The 21,759-nt window shown below is 32.5% G+C and overlaps 1 long non-coding RNA gene across 1 annotated transcript; it reads left to right on the top strand.

The window, feature by feature from the left end:
- Positions 1 to 16,849: 16,849 nt before the first annotated feature.
- LOC133194665 (uncharacterized) lies at positions 16,850 to 21,523 on the top strand. Its single transcript, XR_009722157.1, has 4 exons — positions 16,850 to 17,152; positions 17,883 to 17,997; positions 18,964 to 19,078; positions 21,104 to 21,523. It is a non-coding gene; the product is annotated as an uncharacterized LOC133194665 (long non-coding RNA).
- Positions 21,524 to 21,759: the final 236 nt, after the last annotated feature.

The following is a 21,759-nucleotide window of genomic DNA, read 5'->3' as shown; positions in this document are numbered from 1 at the left end:
ACAGTAAGCAAAATGAGGAAAAACAATTGCATTTTAAATGTTTTGCAATAACTCGTAGGACATGAATGATCCTAATCTAGACAAAACACCAATTTTGCCTGCAATTTTCTTTTTCGTTAAAATTTCAACATGTTCTGACCACGTAAGACAGCTGTTTTGATCTTTGAGGAACGCCTATAGTTATATATACTTTTCTGACTGAATACCGTTCCACCTAACACACTGTGTTCTATTCGACAAATACTAATTTAAACCAGTCTTAGCATATTCCAAAAGTTAGTTATTTGTGGAGAAGTACATTAAAATTTACCGTATCAAATGCTTTGCTAAGATCAACAAATAAAACACCATTAAGTTTTCCACTGTCAATGTTTTGTAACCATTTTTCAATTATACTACGAAGTGCTGTTTCGCATGAATGTTTGAGTCTAAAACCAGACTGGTTTTTTAAGCGCTAAGCGCAGTGCAAAGCGCTTACTGTCATCGTAAATGTAAATCTACTTCCGTTCGCGATCCAGCGCCACTAAGCAAGTTAGATAACTCCACTGGGTTTTCTAAAATATGCAACTGAAAATCCCCGACTCTCTTTCGGCTATTTTAGTGTAAGACTGAGTTAGGTGCAGTTCTAATAATAGGAGTCAATTAGTAAGGTAAAGATATGAATGTACATTGTACGAAAATCAACTGTTGATAGATAAGGGCGGTTCTTGTCATGCTCATATCTATACATTGCAGTTCATTTAAAATCGTGTCGGCACTCATGTAGCTAACAATTGCTGCATATATGGCTCAAATACCTAAATAAAAACGGTTTATTATATGTAATGTACATGTAACGTAGTGATTGAATAAGTACATACATATATTTTAAAACTCAGATGGGATTCTAATAAGCATTTAAAACTCAAACTGAAATTGAGTTATTCAGTAGAAGAGTTCGCATAAAATCTATTTACAATGTACTTACATATATACGTTCTATATAACTTATATCCATATAAACTATAATTTCTTCTTCTAGACCCATATTTCGGGCAATATAACTAAAACAAGTCTTCCTATTATCACCCGTGCACCATGCAGAGAGCTATCAATGAAATTGATTTTCGCATCTCAGTATCAATTAGTAACAGTCTGGAATGCATTCATGGACTGTCTATGCTTGTGTTGTATTCTATACTTGTAATATGGGTAAAAAGTATAATGTAAGGGCACGTGGTTTTCAACGAATGCACTCAAATAGGAAAACTAATTTCTTGGAATATTGTGCTTTAAAATTGTGTGTGCAGTGCGCAAGATATGGCGAAAAAATGCAAAAACTTTGATTAAACGTTCTTAGCAATGGACAGGAATAGCGCCGTTGAATTGTTAAGCAAACGGTGTAATACTTGTATTAGGAAACTAGGAAGAAATATTTTATGTAAAGATGTGCGCGTGTTGCCGATTTGACTGCTAAGCAACTTAATGAGGACTACATGAAAACGTAATAAAACAATGTTGTATACGTTCATGAAGATTTATTAGTACTTGAGATTAATATAAAGTATTTTCTTATTTGGGCTGTTGAATTATTTATCATGGAAATAGCATAAAAATTATGGGCAATTATTTTCAGTATTCCTTTTCAACTAACACAACAGTGCTGTGGATATTTCTCCTCTAAGCATATTTTGCGTGGTAGTTAAAATCATGCAAAAACAAGTAAAGAATAGTGTAAAGCATCAAACGTTCGTAAAAAAAGAAGCATTTTAAAGTATTTCAAAAATATATTTCAAAATACTTTTGGGAATTAAATAATATATTTTTAATCCGCAGAAGAAAAATATAAAATTTTTATTCAAAAAAAGTAATATGTACAAATCAGATATATATATATATATATATATTGTGAGATCAACAGAAAAGACAAATTTTTGTTGCAAATACATTATAAATCATGTATAAAAATCAGAAATAATAGGATAGCACCAAATGTTTTATCATCAAACGAAGAAGACAAATATAATATCTTTATTCTCAAAATGTATTAATATTTACCAATTACCCCTGACAAAAAGGACGTTAACTCTACGGGTGCTCATTTCAGTTTTACCACATGACGTTGTTACAAACATGATGCCGATATGCTGCACAGCACGATGTATGTGAAGTGTTAAAAATGTATAATACACAGCTGTAGCATATTCAAAACAAAATGTAATTATATATAGTCTAAGTTTTATTTATCATTAATAAATACTGGACGCTCGTAGCGATTGTGTAAATATCTTACATAAATGTATTTCTTGTAAAATCCTTTCTATAAAATCGTAAATTTATAAATTGCTTATGAATATGACAAACAAGAGATATACTAAAAACGATTTAGTGAGAATACTAGTATTCGATATTTCGATATTTCTAGTATTCGATATTTTTGAGATGTTTTATCCATAACTTTAACAAATAATTACAATGTATGTTATCAATAAGGAAATATTTATCGACGCAATAAGCAAATAACAATTTTTTTTCCGAGTGCAGTTTCTAAAATTAAAACACAGTCACTAACAGCCATTCTTCAATTTGAAACACTCGTAAACACGGAATGAATTCATTATCAAAAATTATCACTAGAATATTTTAGCTTCCGGTGTTGCACATAAATGAGAATTTCAGCGACATTTTCAAGTGTTCAAAATTATCTTAGAAATATTTACATTTTCCAGCAAGTATAGTCTAAAATTGGTCGGAAAACTCGTCGACCACCCCCTCAAATAAATTGAGATTTATACGAAAGCTGCCTCTTATAGACTCCTATAAGGAAATTGAGAAAGAAAATATTTTTACATGTTTTTTTCTTTTTATTAGGTTTGAGAAATACATTGCTTATACTTTGCTCATTACATTGAGTAAAAATCTGTCATTAAATTTGTATACATTGTTTTATTTAAGAAACGGAGAAATATTTTCTTGCAATTTCATGTATGTGAAAATGATTGGTCTTTTGACAGAGGAAGAATATGTAAAATGCTTAAAATAAAAAGGCATAAGACAATGTTAAATTTCATATCCCAACGGGAAATCTTCATGACTCACATGTTTGATTATGTATCAAACAACTGTGCTTGCCCTAGCGCAGCCGCACTTTTCAAGATATTGCTTAAATTCCAATACAACAGGCACTTTAAATTCAAAATAATTCTGATGAATTTCAAATTGCAATATGCTAAGCGCTTCCCAGTACTTTCAGTACTTTGATTATTGATAAGATTCTTACGCGCGAGGTATTCATAAAAAGAGGTGTGGGCATGTCTTTCTAAAACTTTGCTTATTATAGTTAAGACCGAAACTGGGCTATAATTCTTAAGCAAAATATTCTCACCTGCTTTATACAACGGGGTAACCTTTGCACTTTTCCACTCGTCAACCTATAGATTTTGAGTTAGACATAGACAGTTTAATTTATGATTGATTGTTGTTTAACGTCCCTTTCGAGAATTTTTCTCTCATATGAAGACGCCAACACTTGCTATAGTGGAGAGCAGCAAATTTTGACCTATACTCGACACTCAGGGCCATTAAGCAGTGAGGGATCAATTTCATGCCAGCTCCTACTGCGACACGGGACCTCGATTTATACGGTTTCATTCCAAAGACCGGTCTTCACGTCCCGCAGTGGGATTCGAACCCGCGACGTGAGGATAACTCCTTAAACTGCGACTCTAGAGCAAACGTTCTAACCACTGCGGCACGCGAACAACAAACATAGATAGAACTACATTACCAACAAAGATTTCACTAACAAGAGGTATCGAAAACGACCCTTCTGGCATTTTTGAGGTACCGTGGGCAGAGAGTTGTCAAATTTAGAAACATATTTATGTCTAATATTAGAAAAAATGTCAATGAATTTATTTGCGATTTCTTGAGGGCATGTAATTGTTTCACCATCGACTTCTTAATGTGTTGTTGTGGATTGGGTTTCTTTCGAGGGAAGAAATTTCTTTATACACATGTACGGTCCCACATATTCTTGGGCTTAGCGTTTACAAAATTGCGTTTCGCTTCTTTGATCTGGATTCCAACTCGGTTACGTGCCGCTTTGTAAGTATTCCAATCCGCATCGGACTTGGATTTGAGTGCTTTCCGAATGTAGAAAGTCACGTTGTCGCATTTTTGATAATATATTGTCATTGATCCACTTTTAAGAATCCGCTCTGGTGCGCCTTTATCTAATTGGAAAGTGTTAATGTTTTGAGAAAAGTGTCTTTAAATTAAGCCCACATATCATTCACATTTTCCAGGTTTCTAATGGAGGACCAGTTCGTCGAAGTAAGGTCGGATAGGAATGCAGGTGATTAGGGTATATTGCTTCATATGTAAGGAACCTTGGAGATAGATAAGTCAAAGACATCACGATTATCATAAAGTTTTGTTGTAAGGTTACAATAAACGTGTTTTTCTAGTAAAGTATCCAAATATGAAACAGATGTGTCAAAATATGTTGTGTTTTTAATTTCAATTTCATTTGGATGTATCGAATTGACATATGAATGGAAGTAACTATCATGTTTTGAAAGTCTAGATGTTATGTATTTAACACTCTATAAAACAATATGTTTCAGTTAAAGACGTTCAGTTCTTTACATCAATATTTGCATTAAATTTTCGAGTTTATGGAAAATGCACACTTTCATTAAAATAATCAAGAGATAAGGAAATGTAAGCTACAAGTTTGGACTTACGTGTACTCGGCTATCTACACGTAAGTGGATAAGTGTAGAAATTCATCAATAAAAAAAACTGATGACGAAATTTGAAATCCCTGCTCCGCATAGACATACGCATACACATTGGTTTCCAAAACCTCTCTATTATTGTTAAATGATAATACATCGTCGATATATAAAAATGTCGAGTTCCAACGGATTGTTGGAAGACCTGATCTCCAAAAAACTACATAGATATTTTTCATCAGAAACTCAATCATCTTTTTTTTATATATCAAATTCAGAGTAAATGTGTGTACAATCAGAATTCATGCAAGTATCCTAAAGTAAGATTTTACTACGGAACCCCTAACAAAAATTTACTATAGTTAACTATAGTAAAAACTTTGATACTTTGATTTACCATGAAACTTTTTTTTTTAGAATTCAAAGCATAATATGTCTTAAATTCGATAACATTAATGTAAAATTTGGAAACAATTTTTGAGTATACAATTAATAGTTCCATTTTATATAAAAAATGTGCATGTATGAATTGAAGAACCAAACATATAACAACCTGAAATCCATAGTAAAAATACTTTAATTTACTATAGTAAAAAAAGATTTGATACTATAGTAAACTATAATTAACTATTGTAAACTATAGTTAACTACAGTATTTTTGTTAGGGATAAACAGATATGGTTTTCCATAAAATATCACACTGCATTCACTTCTCACTTCTCTGAACTATGAATATTTAACGTCATAATAAAAATGACGTCGTCACTGCAAACTTCGATGTTTAGTGTAATGACGGAGAGAGTGTCTGGAATTTTAATCCTAATTTCAATCTGCATATTTAATGACAGAACACTATTGCAGAATTCACGTGTTTTCATTGTATTTATAAATCTTATATCTCCGCGCAGGTAAGTTAATGTTTCCCATAGAAAATTGAAGTGCACTTTGTGCCTTCACTTCTCTGAACTACCAATATATGACGTCATAATGGAAAATGACGTCAAGTCACAGTAAACATGAGCTGTTATGACGGGGAAAGTATCATAAACTTTACACCTTATTTGTCCCCTACCGGTGAAAGCGGAGGGGACTATAGGTTTCCTCTGAGTCTGCGCGTCTGTCTGTCTGTCCCTCTGTCTGTCTGTTAGTCTGTCCCACTTGGTTTTCCACACTTTTCTTCTAAAAGCTTGCAGATATTGAGCTGATTTTTGGTATGTGAGTGTATCTTGATGAGTTACAGATTACGTTTGCATTTCGTTTCGCTTCAATGATTTTTGACGGAAATACGACCTTCTCAATTTTTCAGGGTTTTCTGCACTTTTTTCCTAAACGCTTGCAGATATTGAGCTGTTTTTTTGAAATGTGACTTTACTTTGATGAGTTATAGATCAAGTTTTCATTTCGTTCTGCTTCATTGATTTTGTGACGGAATTATGGCATTTTCAATTTTTAACGGGAACCAAATTAAACTTGCCGGTAGGGGACTAGTATTGCTAATGCAATACTCTCAGAATGCTTGTTTCAAAAAGCTTGTTAAATGTCAGAATGCTATTGCGAATTGTTGAGTCTTAATTGAATTTTGAATTCTTATATATCCAATTATTTTAAATACTTCGCTCAACTTCCATTTATAGAAATTCAGCGTTTTCAAAATGCTTACGAATAATAGAACTTTTGAAATGTACTCTGTTTCATAACCATGGTTAGAGATAGAATTTATAATGTGTGTATAAAAGGATTAATTTTATATCTTTTGTACAAATCTGTAAGAAGGGTTTGTTTTCTAACTGGATCTTGCTTTTCAAAAATGTGCCGCCGAAATATGGCTGAAATATTGCCGACTCGGCGTACAAAAAATAATCAATCAATCAATCAAAAATGTGTGATGGCTTTGTTTTAATACAGATTACGATATTGAGTGGAAAACACCCCCAAATCTATCGGTAAGTTTCTCGTGAAATATTTTGAACCAAAGTAATACTACGACTTTCCTAAGCACATTTTGTGTACACAAGAATACGATGAATTGATTTATGTAACAAAAAGTATATAATATTGTGTTAATCAGCTGCGCCGAAGCGATTTATATGATAAACTTAAAAAAATTATAAATTACCGTCACGTGATCAAGGGAGTCATGTGATATCATATCATAATAATTGTGTTAATATATAGCCGAGAGAACTCTTTATATAAATTGGCTCTGCAGAAGTAAATAACATGCAAATTAAAATCAAAATCAACCTCAAAATGTAATATTATATTTTGAACATATTTAAAGCTTCGGGAAGCCTTAACATTGCTGCGCGATTATTTAAGAATGCTTCTTTCAATTTACATGATTGAAATTCAGCTTGTTCAAAATCAGGGTTAGGCTTTCAGAAATATACTTTTGAAATGTACTCTATTTTAAACCCCTGACAGGTAAAATTTATTATGTGTCTATAGATGATTCTGGCGCAGGCAAGAAATGAGGATTAATTTGAAATCTTTTGAAATCTGTAAGAAAAGTTTGTTCTCTTTCTGAATCTTGCTTGGAAAAAATGCATGATGGCTTTTTTCCTGCAGATTACGATATTGAGTTGAAGATATCCTCAAATGTGTCAGTAAGTTGCACTTCTTGTCAAATATTTTGCATCCACGTCCCAAACAAATTTCGAGTTCATAAGGATTTGGGGCGTTTTTTTTTTTAAATATAACAGAAAGTTAAAACTTACTGTGTTAATCGACTGCACCGAACAATTTATGTGAACCACTACAAAAAGAATCATAACTGACCGTCACAAGATCAACTAAGTCAAGTGATATAATAACAAATACTTTTATATTTAGCAAAGAGAATCCCCTACGTTAGTTAGTTGTACATGTATCTAAATACATAACTTACAAATCAAAACCGACCTCGCAATGCAATATTATGTTTTGAATGTATTTTAAAGCTTCTGAAAGCCTTAACATAGTTGTATACACATGTACATGGAAAAATCTTTAAAAATGTGGAAAAAAGTAGTAGGGCAATAATTTAAGTCATGGCACCCAGGGGTAGGATTGGCCCAAAGTAGGATATTAAATAAGTTGCGTTTGAAATATAATATTCATTGCATGTTGTTTTTTTTTTTTTTTTTTTTTTTTTTTTTTTTTTTTTTTTAAATCTTCTCAAGCTTGCGAGACTTCTTTATTATAGCAGATGCACATAAATTGGTATACTTAAGCATTGCATTATTACACAATTATAGCCTTTTGATGAGTTCAATCCCTAGATATATAGAACTTAGAGAAAGCATATCGCCCGAGCACGAAATGCGAGGTCGATATGCTTTCTCTAAGGTCTATATATCTAGGGATTGTACCGAATCAAAAGGCTACAGTTGTTTTATTATTTTCTTTTATTTGTTATTTGAAATGTTTTTAATTCCATGTTTCTAATACTCAGTACTTTCTCAAATAAGGCATTGTTATGTAATTCGCATTATGACGTCACAGATACGAATAGCAGCTACAGTATCTGTTTTAGAAACATCCAGTTTTTAAAGACTATTAAGACATCAGCACTATTGATGCTTCACAGAAGAACGTTTCCAATTTTAGAAACAACAGGTTTATAATTTTTTTAGAAGCTTACAATAGAAACACCCAGTTTATAAGACTTTTTATACTGGATCATGTGAACTAGTTTGAGCCAACCAGATACCTGGCAACAATAGAAAAAAAAATATTTATGAGAGATGTAGTTTCATACCTGCAACGGTGTGTGCAAACTAATTGATTAACGCGCGTTAGCTCGCTATGAAAAAATTGTTTACAGACACCGTTGCATATATGAGAATATATCTTTCCAAAAATAATAATTCAGTGCTTATATTTAAAAATTTTAACCCACTGTCTTGTAGGCAAATGTGATTTTTATCTCAAAATCCCTGCATTTACCTTCGAGTAAGTTACAGTAAATGATAGAGGCAGTGCAAACAGATACTGCCGTTATGAGCGTGAATTAAGACATTGCTGTTGCACGGTGTTCAATGCTTTAAACGTCCAAATAAAATCATTATTTAAAGTTTTGATCCCTGTCCGTGTTATGGTGTTTTCACTCACATTTAAAGCATTATACGTATGGAATGTAATAATAATGTTCCCAGAAATTATTGGGGATTTTTGTGCGATATATTCTATAAAATATTTTAAAAATAAAATATAGATAGTATTAAATCAATCTTTTATCCAAGGTCAATGCTTCTACATACTCTCTCTCGGTAGAACATGCAATAGCATGCTCTACGTATGAACAATTTCTAAAACGTGGCAAGTTATTGACACGTAAGTTATTGAAACAGGGATATCAAAATCTCATTTGAAGTCATCATTTTGGCATGTTTTATGGTCGATACAGTGACCTTGTCAGCAAATACAACCTCTCATTAAGCCAAATGCTGACTGGCGTTGTTCATACTATTTGTTAGGCCATTATTAACACACGTAATTGTCCATTTTTTCCGTTTTCCCCGATCATATCAAGGAGCACACGGTGGGTCGGCAGGGGATGCTCACTCCTCCATGGCATATGATCCAACTTCTGATGTTTCAGGAGGTCCCTGCACGTGCTAATTCTGCTCCCGATTTGTATTTTTAGTCCCCTACCGGTGAAACCGGAGGGGACTATAGGTTTCCTCTGAGTCTGTCCGTCCGTCTGTCTGTCTGTCCCTCTGTCTGTCTGTCTGTCAGTCTGTCCCACTTGGTTTTCCGCACTTTTTTCCTAAACGCTTGCAGATATTGAGCTGATTTTTGGTATGTGACTTTTAACATGAATACTGTTCTTTATCTTCATATTTCAGAAAGTTACAAGCAGTTTTCATTGATAACTTATTAAATACTTTATATACTTCCTTGCTAATGTTCAAAATGATTGCTTTTGAAAATAAGAAAGCATACCGTAGATGTGTATAATTAAAGAATTCTTAAACTAGTGATATTTTTGAACACTAAGTATTCCACTGTCTACTTTTGTTTTACGTGGAACAAAATATTGAAAATTTTAATTTAATTGTTAGAGCAGCTGATTTGTAATCCTGGGGTATCGGGTTTCTCATTTTCTCCCCTCAAGGTACACAGGACAAAAAAAAAAAAAAAAAAAAAAAAAAAAGACAAGCATGACATAACCCTTTTAAGCTTCCGTATTTTAGTTTAGACATATGAGACTATGGAAGTACGCAGACATGTCAGACCTGTTCAATAATATTTTGGTATGTAACTTTACAAATATTACCTGATGTAAATGTCTTATCTTGTTTACTTAATTCACTTAAGACTTAATTTTGTATCTACAAAACTAATTTGTTAATAAATCTTAGAAACAAAAGCTTGCTAAAAGCGATATTTAGTACAATGTTTTATTCGATGTATGTAACATAACTTATTGTTTGATAATATGCTTAAATGCCTATAAAGAATTGGAATCGAACAAAAGTTGTCTATAGATTAGTTAAGAGTCACGTTAGATCAGTTTCCTACTAGATTTATTTTGTTCCAGATAACATTCTGACATTCATTTCTAAAATTAGAATAATGTATGGAGATTACGTAACTTGTCTGATCAATAATGTTTTTGTATTGAAATAAGGAGGACCGATTGGTGTTAATGCCAATGTCAATTAAACAGTTATATTTACAACTAAATAAAGAATTTAATGGAATCAATTTTGATAATTTAATGTACCGTGTTTATTCTTTTTTCCCGTTTCAATAAATAAATGAATAAACCATGTGCTCAAAAATTAAACGGAAAAAGGGAACTGTTTTTCGATTCCAAATTTAATGGGGGAATTCATTTTTCTCTGAAGAAGGTAGTGTAGATATTCCAATGATATTCATAAATGTTATGTTAAAAGAACAATATTTTTTATGTTTAAATTTACCATCATTAAAGTACAGCTGTATACATGCATGCAGCTAATAAAACGATCGGTAGATTGGTAATCTTTGATACGCTTCACTACAAGCATTCATCTCTCTCTCTTTTTCAAACAAAATTTTGAATTGATGATTAGCAGTATTAACAAGGAAAATTTTAAATATTTGTTTAAGTTAAGTGAACTAAGAAGTAATCTAGATTTACTCAATTCAAAATTCCGGCTACAAAGACTAATAAATCTATGCAATGCGTGACGCAAATAATTGTTCAAAAAGCAGGATATATTATATTTTTGCAAGTAATGAATTTTAAGATCAAGTAATTAAATATTATTGTAAGACGTATACAGGTACTCATAATAAAAATACAAGCAACAATGAACAGATGTATCTCATGTATATTTTAAAATCTAAAGAAAGAAGATCAATTAACTGGAAACTTATTGTATCACATCTGGAGAAAAATCAAGGATTAAAAACATAAATTCAACTGTATTCATGCTCTGAATCCATTCAAATAATGCAATTGGGGCAGAGGAAACACGGACCTCTGAAAAAAGAAGTAGAGATGGGATCAGGTGTCATGTAGGAGCAAGCATCCCCTATGGACCGATCACATCCGCCGTCTGCTCCTTGTCATGATCGGGCAAACGGAAAAATCTGTAGAAAATTTAAAGTGTTAATATTGCACTAACAATTGGTATGTAAAGCGTCAGTTGGTATTCAACTAAATGACTGATTGTACTTGATGAGAAGGTCATTGTGTTGACCTTATTTACGACTTGCGAAATGTTGACTTTAAACGAAACTGTTTCATCAATTTTTGTTTGTCAATAGCTTGCCTCCTTTTAGAAATTGTTTGTGTTTAGAGCATGCTCTTGCGTATCAATTCAACTGAGAGACATAAACCCATATTCAGGTGATAATGGTATATTGCTACACAAGTAAGGGAAGTTAAGGATGACAGAAATATTGAAGTCATCACATTTATCATAAAATTTTGTTGTAACAGTACAATTAATGTCTTTTTCTAGTAAAATATTCAAATATGAAACAGATGTGTTATACATACAAGTCTTTTTCTGGGAAAACCTTAACAAGTACAAATGGTACTAACAACTTTCAGTATATCCTGCTGAGCACAAGAAAACATGTCAAACGCAGTGCATTTTCTACAAAAACACAGCGGAAAATCAGTTCCGATTAAAATTCAATCGTTGATTAAGGAGACTTTGTTTAAATCATGCTGATTAAAAATATATGGAAGATATTTGAACGGGAACGGTACTTGGTTTCTGGCCGTGGTCGCGTATGGTTTCAACATCACTGGTTACTTACTCATAAATAGGGATATCATCAGCCATAGCTTTGACTACATGGTAGTTTTGCATCGCTAATTCAAAATAATCTTGGAATCTCAGACCCTGGCGAGTGAACAAACGGAAGGCTTAACTAACGATAACATCTAAATGGAGTTTTAAATATTGTAAAATAGCTGGATTGTTCATCGAGCTCCACGTGCCAAATTCATTTTTTTACATTTCATAAAGTGAAAATGCGAGCCTTTGCTTATTCAGGCATGACTTCTTCGATCACAGGAAGGGGGTAATGTCTTTGATCGAGAGCCTTAAACAAAGGTTTCTGGTCTCAGTCTCATCTAGTTCTAGGTGTACAGGATCCTTAAAGCACCCATTTTCCGTAAAAATCTTTCCAAATTCCTTTGCAATTATGACCATGTCAAGCTTGCTGGGTTTCTCGATAGCCACGATGTTGTCTCACTGGACTGAAATCATGTTCCTTTACTGACTCGTGTTGGATTCAAGAGAAAACTGTAAATCACTCCTCGCAAAAACAAAGTTTTCCATGTAAGTTTCTCAATTTGCGAACTAGTAAGAATTATCTAATTGTCTTCATTTACTGACCATTATGAACTTTCAATGTGTGGCGTTTTATATCTTAACATTTTTGAGCATAAGGTCATTTTGCAATTATATCACAAGTAGCCCAACAGTTAATATGAAATTTCACAGGTTTCGGCAAAGAATTAATGTTCATTTTTGCATTAAGTTTCTCGGGTGTTCCATGGAATAATCTTTTCCATTGTCAAAATTTCCTCATCATAATCAAATCTCTCATAATCATACAACAAGTTCACCCTCTTATCGCGTCCACGACACACCTGCCTTGAAATGGTTTTGCTTTTCACACCTTTCACAGGTTTACCCAGTGCAGGACAAGACTGCTTAACACTGGAATGATATTAACCTCAGTACCAAATGCAAGTCTTTGCATAGGTTGTTAAGGGAGGGGGGGGGGGTTCCTCTAACTTTTGATCCTTCTGCGTCAGACTGTTTCTCGGTTTAGTTGATTTTTTTTTAATTTGGTGGATTACATCTTGTGAATTCATCATCTTCACTTCTGCTGCTTTTATTCTGCAGCTCGACGAACATCATTTTTAAAGTGACTAGCCAGATTCTTGTAAATGAGAGTTATTTTTAGCATTTTGTTGTTTTTGAATCCAAATATGATTCTGTCACGTATCATTTTGTGTGCTAGCTTCCAAACTCAGAACTTAGAGAAATCTTCCTCAGCTTGGTAACATTCGCATTGATGGATTCTTCAGTTTCTTCATTTTTTGTTGAAAAAAACAACAACATAGCTTTCATATATGGTATTTGGTTTTGCCAACACAATGCTTTTTATGAGCTTTTTATTATGGTTATTTGGTCATTTCATCTATTTCCATCTTAGAATGAAAGCTCATTGTAAATTTACAGGTTTTAGGGGCCAATACAAGTAATAAAGGTTGCAACTCCGTAAAATATCATACTGTTCCAGTTGTAGTACATGTAACTTCTCTGATCCACTTAGATATGATGTCATAATAGCATATAACGTTTAGTCACTGACAAACTTGAGTTTACATGATGGGGAAAGTGCCATAATGTTTACATTCCTATTATGTGTTAATTCAGGTGTCAGGATTATTGATTTTAGCCTCAGTGTGCTGTTATGATGGTGTACGTTTGCAATATTATATCGTTATTCCTTTCTCTTGTTTGATATGCAAGTATTCAAACTATAGCAAAAATGAATGTGAAATTCTCCCCGTTACACGCCCAGAGACAGAATTAGATTTCATAAATACAATGTTGATATTAGACTGGTACTAATAATAAACAAGGATAAATTGGGGATGTTCTCAATTTATTTAAAAAGAAGTATGTCCTCTTGCTGAATTTTGCTTGGGCATTGTATGTTACGTATCCTATTAATTCTGTGCGAAATGCGACGAAGACCTAATAATGTCCCCTTTTATGTGGATAATTAAATGTCTCGTGAAATGATTCCTTAAAAAGTAAAATCCAGACCTTCCAAAGTACTTTATAGATACAAAAGAATTAGGATTAATTGACTTCTGTTACAAGCCGTTCACAATAAATTTTCTCTTGTGCCGATTAATTGACTTCTGTTACAAGCCGTTCACAATAAATTTTCTCTTGTGCCGATGCGATTTTTGTGTAACATTTAGTTATAAGTGTCCGTCACGTGATCAATAAGGTCACTTGACATCACAAAATGCTTTATTATAATACCTGATTAGGCTCTCTTCACGAGTTGACTGTACATATGTATTCATAGATTACAAATTGAAATGAAAACCTAGCTCGAAATAAAATATTTTATTATATGATCAAATAATTCCTATCTCTCTGATTGGCTGAGATCCAACAATGTAGAAAAAATACTACATTTTTATTTATATTTTTATATTTACCTGCACGTGAACTTCATGGTGATTATAAGGATTTATTTCCTCTAAATTGGTCTTAGATTAGATCGGAAAATTCCAAACTGATTCAAATAATTTTTGGAAGCTTTTTCACTTGCTACCGACTTCCACTCAGGTGAACATTACATTAGAGAATATATAATTTCCCCACTAATGGACCTTATAATCCCCACCCTTGATACCACCCCAACCCCAAAACAAATCTTGTTCAAAAAAGTTAAAAGAATTTTATTTTCTTGGGGGGCTAATCAAAGATTTTTTTAAGGTGTCATTTTTCCTTGATAATGTTCCCTTTCAAAATCTATCCCATAAAAGAGCCTGATATTATTTCTTTTTTAATAGCAACTAAAGCAGATTTTAAAAATTCCAAATTATAATACGACCGCAGTAATGTTTATTTAACCCTGTTTCTCTCATTGCATTTTTCTAGGACTTCAGCAAATGTAAGCAAGTAAATTGGGATGAACTGCTTAATGAGTTCGTATCATTTAATCATTGAATATCATAATAAAACAATTATTGCTGTTTTCAGTCAATACGATGATTTAGCCACCTTCTTTCGGGCGAGATGAATATTGTACTTCGAAGGTGGCTTAATCATCGTAATGACTGAAAAAACAGCAGTAAGTGTATTACACTAGCATTTCTATTGCATATTTAGCCCTCGGACAACCTTAACATAGTTGCGTATGCCGTAGCCTTATCAGATAGTACAGTCGCTTAATAAATTATATATAATTCTGTCTTTTTTAATATTGCGCTATGTGTCCGGTCAAATACAATTTTTGCCGGAGCGATATGTAGCTTTGCTTGATCGATGCAGGTTCTGCTGCTTGACCCTTCATTCGTTAAAGGATCTTCTATTTACTTTATTTACTGAATTCTACACTCATGTACAATTTCAACAATCAAGCAGGACGTATTAGCAGAGGTAATTCCGTCGAAATCGTTGCATTATCATAAAAATCCCAAAACGATTTCTTAGAATAAACATCAAATCACTTATTCATTAAAACAAATTTTAAATACTAATTTGCTTTCGAAACCATGCATTTATCATTATCATAGAAATTCTATATCAGGAGATTGAAATGTTTATGTAAAACACCATGGTATGAGAGGTTTACATTTGTCGACAAGCGTTTAAAAGTATATGAATTCTGTTTATATTTTACCGATCGAGCTTGCTTCTGTACATCAAGGATCTACATCCAACTATGATTTACGTATTGCAATATTGTTACAGAAGAGCCATGGCATAAGTTCTTATACATACCTTGGTCCTTGTAGCTGTAGTGCGAGTGCCAAGAAAACGTAATGCTAACAATGTTGTAGTATAGACGTAGGGGGGGGGGGGTTCACATTTTTCAAAATGAAAGGAGAGTAGTCTTACCGTGAGTAATGCAAAGTCAGTCGTGCTTTAAAAAATTGACAGTTATGTCACGTTGTCTCCAGAACGTTTCTCTTTTTTTTTTTTTCTGCGAAATGGATTTTTTCTTCTAAATTGCTATCACTTTTACTTGCTAGAAGGAAATCAAAATTAATTGTATGCAAAGTTTTTTTTTTTATATACTTGCAGTGCCACTAGGCACAACTGCTTTTTGAATTAAATCAGTAAATAAATAAAATAAAATAAAATAAAATAAAATAAATAAATAAATAAATAAATAAATAAATAAATAAATAAATAAATAAATAAATAAATAAATGCATCTTCTAAATGAAATATATTTTTCGAATTTATCAGGCCAAAAAGAAACTAGCTATAAGCATACAAGAGATATCCCTTGTAGGCTTCCATATACATGATTTTTCCTTTTTGAAATAATTCCAAATCGTGGTAGACTTTAGAAAACCGCAGACATGTTAAACCTGTTGAATACAATGTCGGTACTTAAATAAGGTTAATGGTTTAGTTTAGTATGGAAAGCCGTAGGGTACCCCCACATTATTATTATTTTTTCCTATATAATTATACCAAAAATAATTATCTCATCCCAAAATAAAAATCTTGCTTTTTTTTTTTTTTTTTTTTTTTTTTTTTTTTTTTTTTTTTAATAACATTATTATTTTCCTACAACAATTATAATCTTGTCCGTCCATGTGTACTCATTATTTTTATTTAGCCCCTACATTATAATAATTATTCTCACTTTACAATTATAATCTTTTCAGTTAGTACGGAGACATTATTTTTATACACCTCCAAATTATAATCTTGTCAGTCGATTCGTACACATAATTTTTATTTTGCACCAAGATTATAATTATTCTTGCTTCAACAATTTATAAGACTTCACCTCCTGTAACAATAATGTACTGACTGAAAATAAATAAAAATGTACACGCTTAAAAATTATAATGTACCAAGTCGACGTTATAATCTTTGCAACAATAATAATGATGTGCGCCCTTGTTCGCAATTATTTTTATTTTTCAACAGGAAAGATAACTTCTTTTCTAGTGACAGGAACGAAAACTCTGTCCTCCTGTTGAAACAATAATTATGTTGAGACGCGATTATAATTGTGACTGCACACATTATTTGAAGCGTGAAGGAAATATTATCTTGAGCGTGGAGAAATATTATTTGAAGCGTGGAGAAATATTATTTGAAGCGTGACGGAAAACAAGCGTCGATGCGAGGGAGATCGTCACGTGAAAAGGCCATGTGCGCTGTTCGATCATGTAAACAAAGTGGAAGACAGAAAGTCCAACGTTAGCTAGGCTATAAGAGGTAAGTAAAGACTAATCATTAATGTACATGTAAATGACTGGCATCATTCAGATAATGTCTCTTGAATCAGCTGTCAGTTTATTGTAATTAAGCTAGAGCTACCGAACAAACAGGTAGTTCGAATTGCCTCAGACAGCTGTCAGAAATAGATCATGTGCATAAATGTGAGATTAAGCACATACTAGTACTTTATTAAAACCACCTGCCTGATTAAGAGCATATAGGGACGATCATTTGATTGGGGGGGGGGGGGGACTGATAGATTAAGGAAATATATATTTTAACCTTGATTTTTAAGTAAATTAACTTCATCCACTGGCATTGCTAGAAATTAGAAATAAAGGAAAACAATGACCCTGTCAGACCATGACTGTCACTGTGATATCCCCCCCCCCCCACACACACACACCTTCTTGCATGTGGTTAAGTGGTTTTCTGATTTTGGACAAGAAAAGAAAGTAAATAATCATTCTTAGATCAACTGGAAATAAATATTCTGTCCTGTGAATGCTAAAAATAAATAAATAATCTGACTTGACAAAATTTGCCACCTCTACCCCCACCCCTTTATAAAAAGGTAGTGACCTTAACATGGTGAAAAATGTTTTTCCTAACCAAAATTATTTCTCATCTACCATGTCTACTCCTTTGTACATGCCATAATCATACTCGTACATGTATCCATTGATATTTTTTTAGATTTTGCATACAGTTTGTTTTTCTGCCACAGATTCAAAGAGAATTCAGATAGGAAATGGAACTATTGAACAATAAATTCTGCCTGGAAGCAGGAATTGCGGAATACAGTGCAATGGATCCCCGATATTCTATTTCAAAAGTTATTGGTAAGGTGACTACACATATGTAAGTCCTTGATAAATATCATTAAAAAATACATGTATAGCCTTTGTTAAAAATAGACAACTTTAGCATATTTCAAAATAGTATTTCTCTTTGTGGGGTCAATCTGGGATCAGCTGGCATGAGGGACTGTTCTCCCTTTAAGCCAATAAAAAAAATATAATGTGTTTGTTTCTGGTAACATGCCAAAAATGTTAGGGAAGGTAGGTAGGCGATAACTTTTTTTTATTACTTTACTTTTTATTAGCTCACCTGAGCCAAAGGCTGAAGTGAGTTTTTCTGATCACATTTTGTTTGGTGTCCATATCTCTTTAAATTTTTCACATTTTTGACTTCTTCTCAAGAACTGCTTGACCTTTTTCGACAAACTTAACAACAATCCTGAGGTAAAGGGGGTTAAAGTTTGTTCAAATAAAAGCCACACTTCCTTCCAACTGGAGATAATTACAAATTAATTTAGTGAAAAATTAATATCATCTTTTAAAAATCTTCTTCTCAAAAATCTGTGGTCCAGGAAAGATGAAACTTTTGTGGAAAAATCCTCAGGTAGTGTAGATTCAAGTTTGTTTTAATCATGACCCCCAGGGGTAGGGTGGGGCTATAATGGATTATCAAAGTTTTACATAGGAATACAGAGAGAAAATTTTAAAAAACTTCTCAAAAACAGCAAAGCCATGATTAGTCATATTTATATAGATGATAAAACTTATGACAAAATAATCTTTAAAAATCTTCTTAAGCCATGATGAGTCAAATAAATATGGAAGCATACTCATTTAGTGTAGATTCAAGTATGTTCAAATCATGCCCCCCATAGGTTGTGACCACTCATATATTTAAAACTTTTCAATACTGAACTGATTTCCAATTTTTCCTAGCCAAAGTGCTCGGGTGAGTGATGTGGGCCATGGGCCTCTTGTTTAAAGAATAATTTGCACATTTTATTTTAGGAGCTATACAAAGAATCTTGATTTATAGAAGTATACAGGTTTAAAAAAAAAAAGAAAACAGTGTTGTAAAGAAAGAAAAGGATTTTACATTCAAAGAATTATGGATGGCACAGAGGTAAAAAGGACATTCAGTGTTCAAAAGAATTAGAAATTGATTTATTTATCACAGTGGCAGATTTAGCCAGGAAAGGGGGGGGGGGGGCATTAAGAAAATCTAAAGAGTAATTGCACATTTTTACATTAATCAGAATTTTTGAAAATTATGTACATCCTAGAATTGATATATTCTGCAGTACAATTTAAAAAAAAACATGCTGCAGAATATATAAATTTTAGGATGTGGATAATATAGTAGGTGCTATATTTATATTTACATTCTTAATATATTGAAAACAGACATCTACTTTATAATTATTATTAAATACTGTACATTTAAGCTCACTGAGCCCAAGGTTAAAGTGAACATTTCTGATTAAAGAGTGTCTGGCATCTGTCTATCATTCATAAATGTTGAGTCATCTGTAAACTTTTCACATTTTCAACTTTTTTTCCAGAATTCAACCAAATTTGTCACTAGACAATATTTGGTGGAAAGGATTTAATTTTTTTCAAATGAAGAGGCAAGGGGAGGTCATAAAGAGAAAATTAATGTTTGACGGTGTCATTTGAAAATCTTCTTAAGAACCACTAGGCAGAAAAATTAAAACTTATGTGAAAACTTCCTGGCATAGCGTAGTTTCATTTTCAGTCAAATAAGACCCCTTTGAGCACTCTACCATCGGCTCATACATTCACCTCTGTCATCTGCTCGCATATATCACAGTGATAAACATGAAAAATAGTGTGTTTGTTTAAATTCATTTTAATTAAATGCCTGCACTAATTTTGTTCCTAAAGGTAGCTACTTTCCAAGTAGATCTAGAACTATTAATTTAATTTAAAATAATTCTGGGAATGTTATGTTTTTCACATTATAATGTCAAAATCTTGATGCGAGCCCATTGCAGAGGTGTCTGAGAGAGGAACGAATGACAACTCTGCATAGGAGATTGCCCTTTGAGAGGATGGAGCCACAGTATGGGATTAAAAATTTGCATGGGAATATACTACAAACTAGAAATTTGACCATAGGACATGAATACCCCTACTAGGGCTTATCATGCATCATGAAAATTTGCATTTTTGCATTTGTGTATGAAGTTTGATGATAATATCTTGAAAAAAAAAGGTCATTGGAAAGGTCCAGGTAAAAAGGTTGAACAAAGTTGATAAATTCTTAACAAATTTTGCATCAGTGCATAAGCTTACATAAAAGCATATGGAATTGTTTTGTTGAAACTGTGTTACATGCATATAGTTATTTAAGAAAAAAGTGATATCAAGGTCCAAGGAAAAGTCCTGGTCAAAATTTTATGTTGCAGTTCAATAACACTCTTCAAAATGTATCAGCATATGAAGTTTGAATAAAAAATCACAATTTTTTCTTTAAAATTTAGCTTAGCAATTAACACAAAATTGAGAGAAATTGAGAGAAGTCAAGATCAACAAAATTTATGCAACTGAATAGCTCTTATCAATATGTATAAGCATATGAAGATTGATCCAAATCTCTTGAATAGAGCTACTTACTAATCTAAGAAAAATGAGGTCAAGGTCAGGGGAAAGGTCAAATCAAAAATATGTTGATGAAGTTGAATGGGTCCCATCAATATGTATCAGCATATAAGATTTGATAAAAATATCTTAAATAGCTCTTGAAACTGAGCTTAACACTCTAATTTAAGAAAAGTAAGGTCAGGTTCAAAGGAAAGGTCAAGGTAAAAAAATGTTGAGTAGCTCTCATCAATATGTATCAGCATATAAAAGTTCAAAGTGTGATGGAAGGACACAAGAACATGTTATGGGGTTCAAGTAAATTTTTAATTACAAACCTTTAGGCTAAGGTGAGGCCACAATATTAGGTAATTTTTCATTGGAATAAAGGACTTTTTTTTTAAAAAAATTCTTCAGCCAGGAACAAGGTGACTAAGGTGAGCATTATTAGGTGTCTAAGGTGAGCATTATGGCCCATGGGCTTCTTGTTATGTGTCCTTTTCATTGATCAACAATCAGGTGATGTAATAGTATTGTTATATTTCAGAAATGCCTATGGATGACGTCATAACCAATTTTGAAAAATGTTTTGTTTGAAAGAAAAGGATCTGAAGAAGGAGACAGATCTATTTAAATTCGGATGGATTTATAGACTGCCAGACTTATTGCTATCACTTAATTCTGTACTACTAGATCTTTTACACTGAGCCTATAAGTTTTAGACTAGATGATTTATCTAATTTGAGAATCCATGACATCAATCTTTAAGCATTTCAAGATTACCAATACAGAATATGTACAGATGCAATAGCAGATGAAATCCCACATGTACATACACAAACAGGACACTGATATGTTACTGAAATTTAGAGATATTTCATTTCTCTCTTGTGCGGATTGAAATTGATCTAAGAAAAAAAAAAGGTTTATGTCAGACTGAAACAATATAATAAACAATTTTCTTTAATTTTGTTATGTGCTTATATTTTTAGGAAATATGTACCAATGTATCAGACAGTATATAGGGAACTTGTACTGAGTCGCTAGTGAGCTAGCTTTTCTAGTGATGCGGTAAAATCTCCCTCTATATTAGACAAGTTAAGCAATGTCGAGCCTGTTTAACCCTTGAATGGGTGACTGCTTCACATTACATTTATATGTAATTTTTTTTTTTTGAATACTAAATTTGAGTGTGAATTTCTT

The sequence above is a fragment of the Saccostrea echinata genome, unplaced genomic scaffold, assembly GCF_033153115.1.
Source record: "Saccostrea echinata isolate AGI-Se365-2 ecotype Australia unplaced genomic scaffold, CSIRO_AGI_Sech_v1 ptg000029l, whole genome shotgun sequence".
Lineage (NCBI taxonomy): Eukaryota > Metazoa > Mollusca > Bivalvia > Ostreida > Ostreidae > Saccostrea > Saccostrea echinata.
Note: the sequence above shows the minus strand (reverse complement) of the source record. Positions and strands in the feature narration are given on the sequence as shown.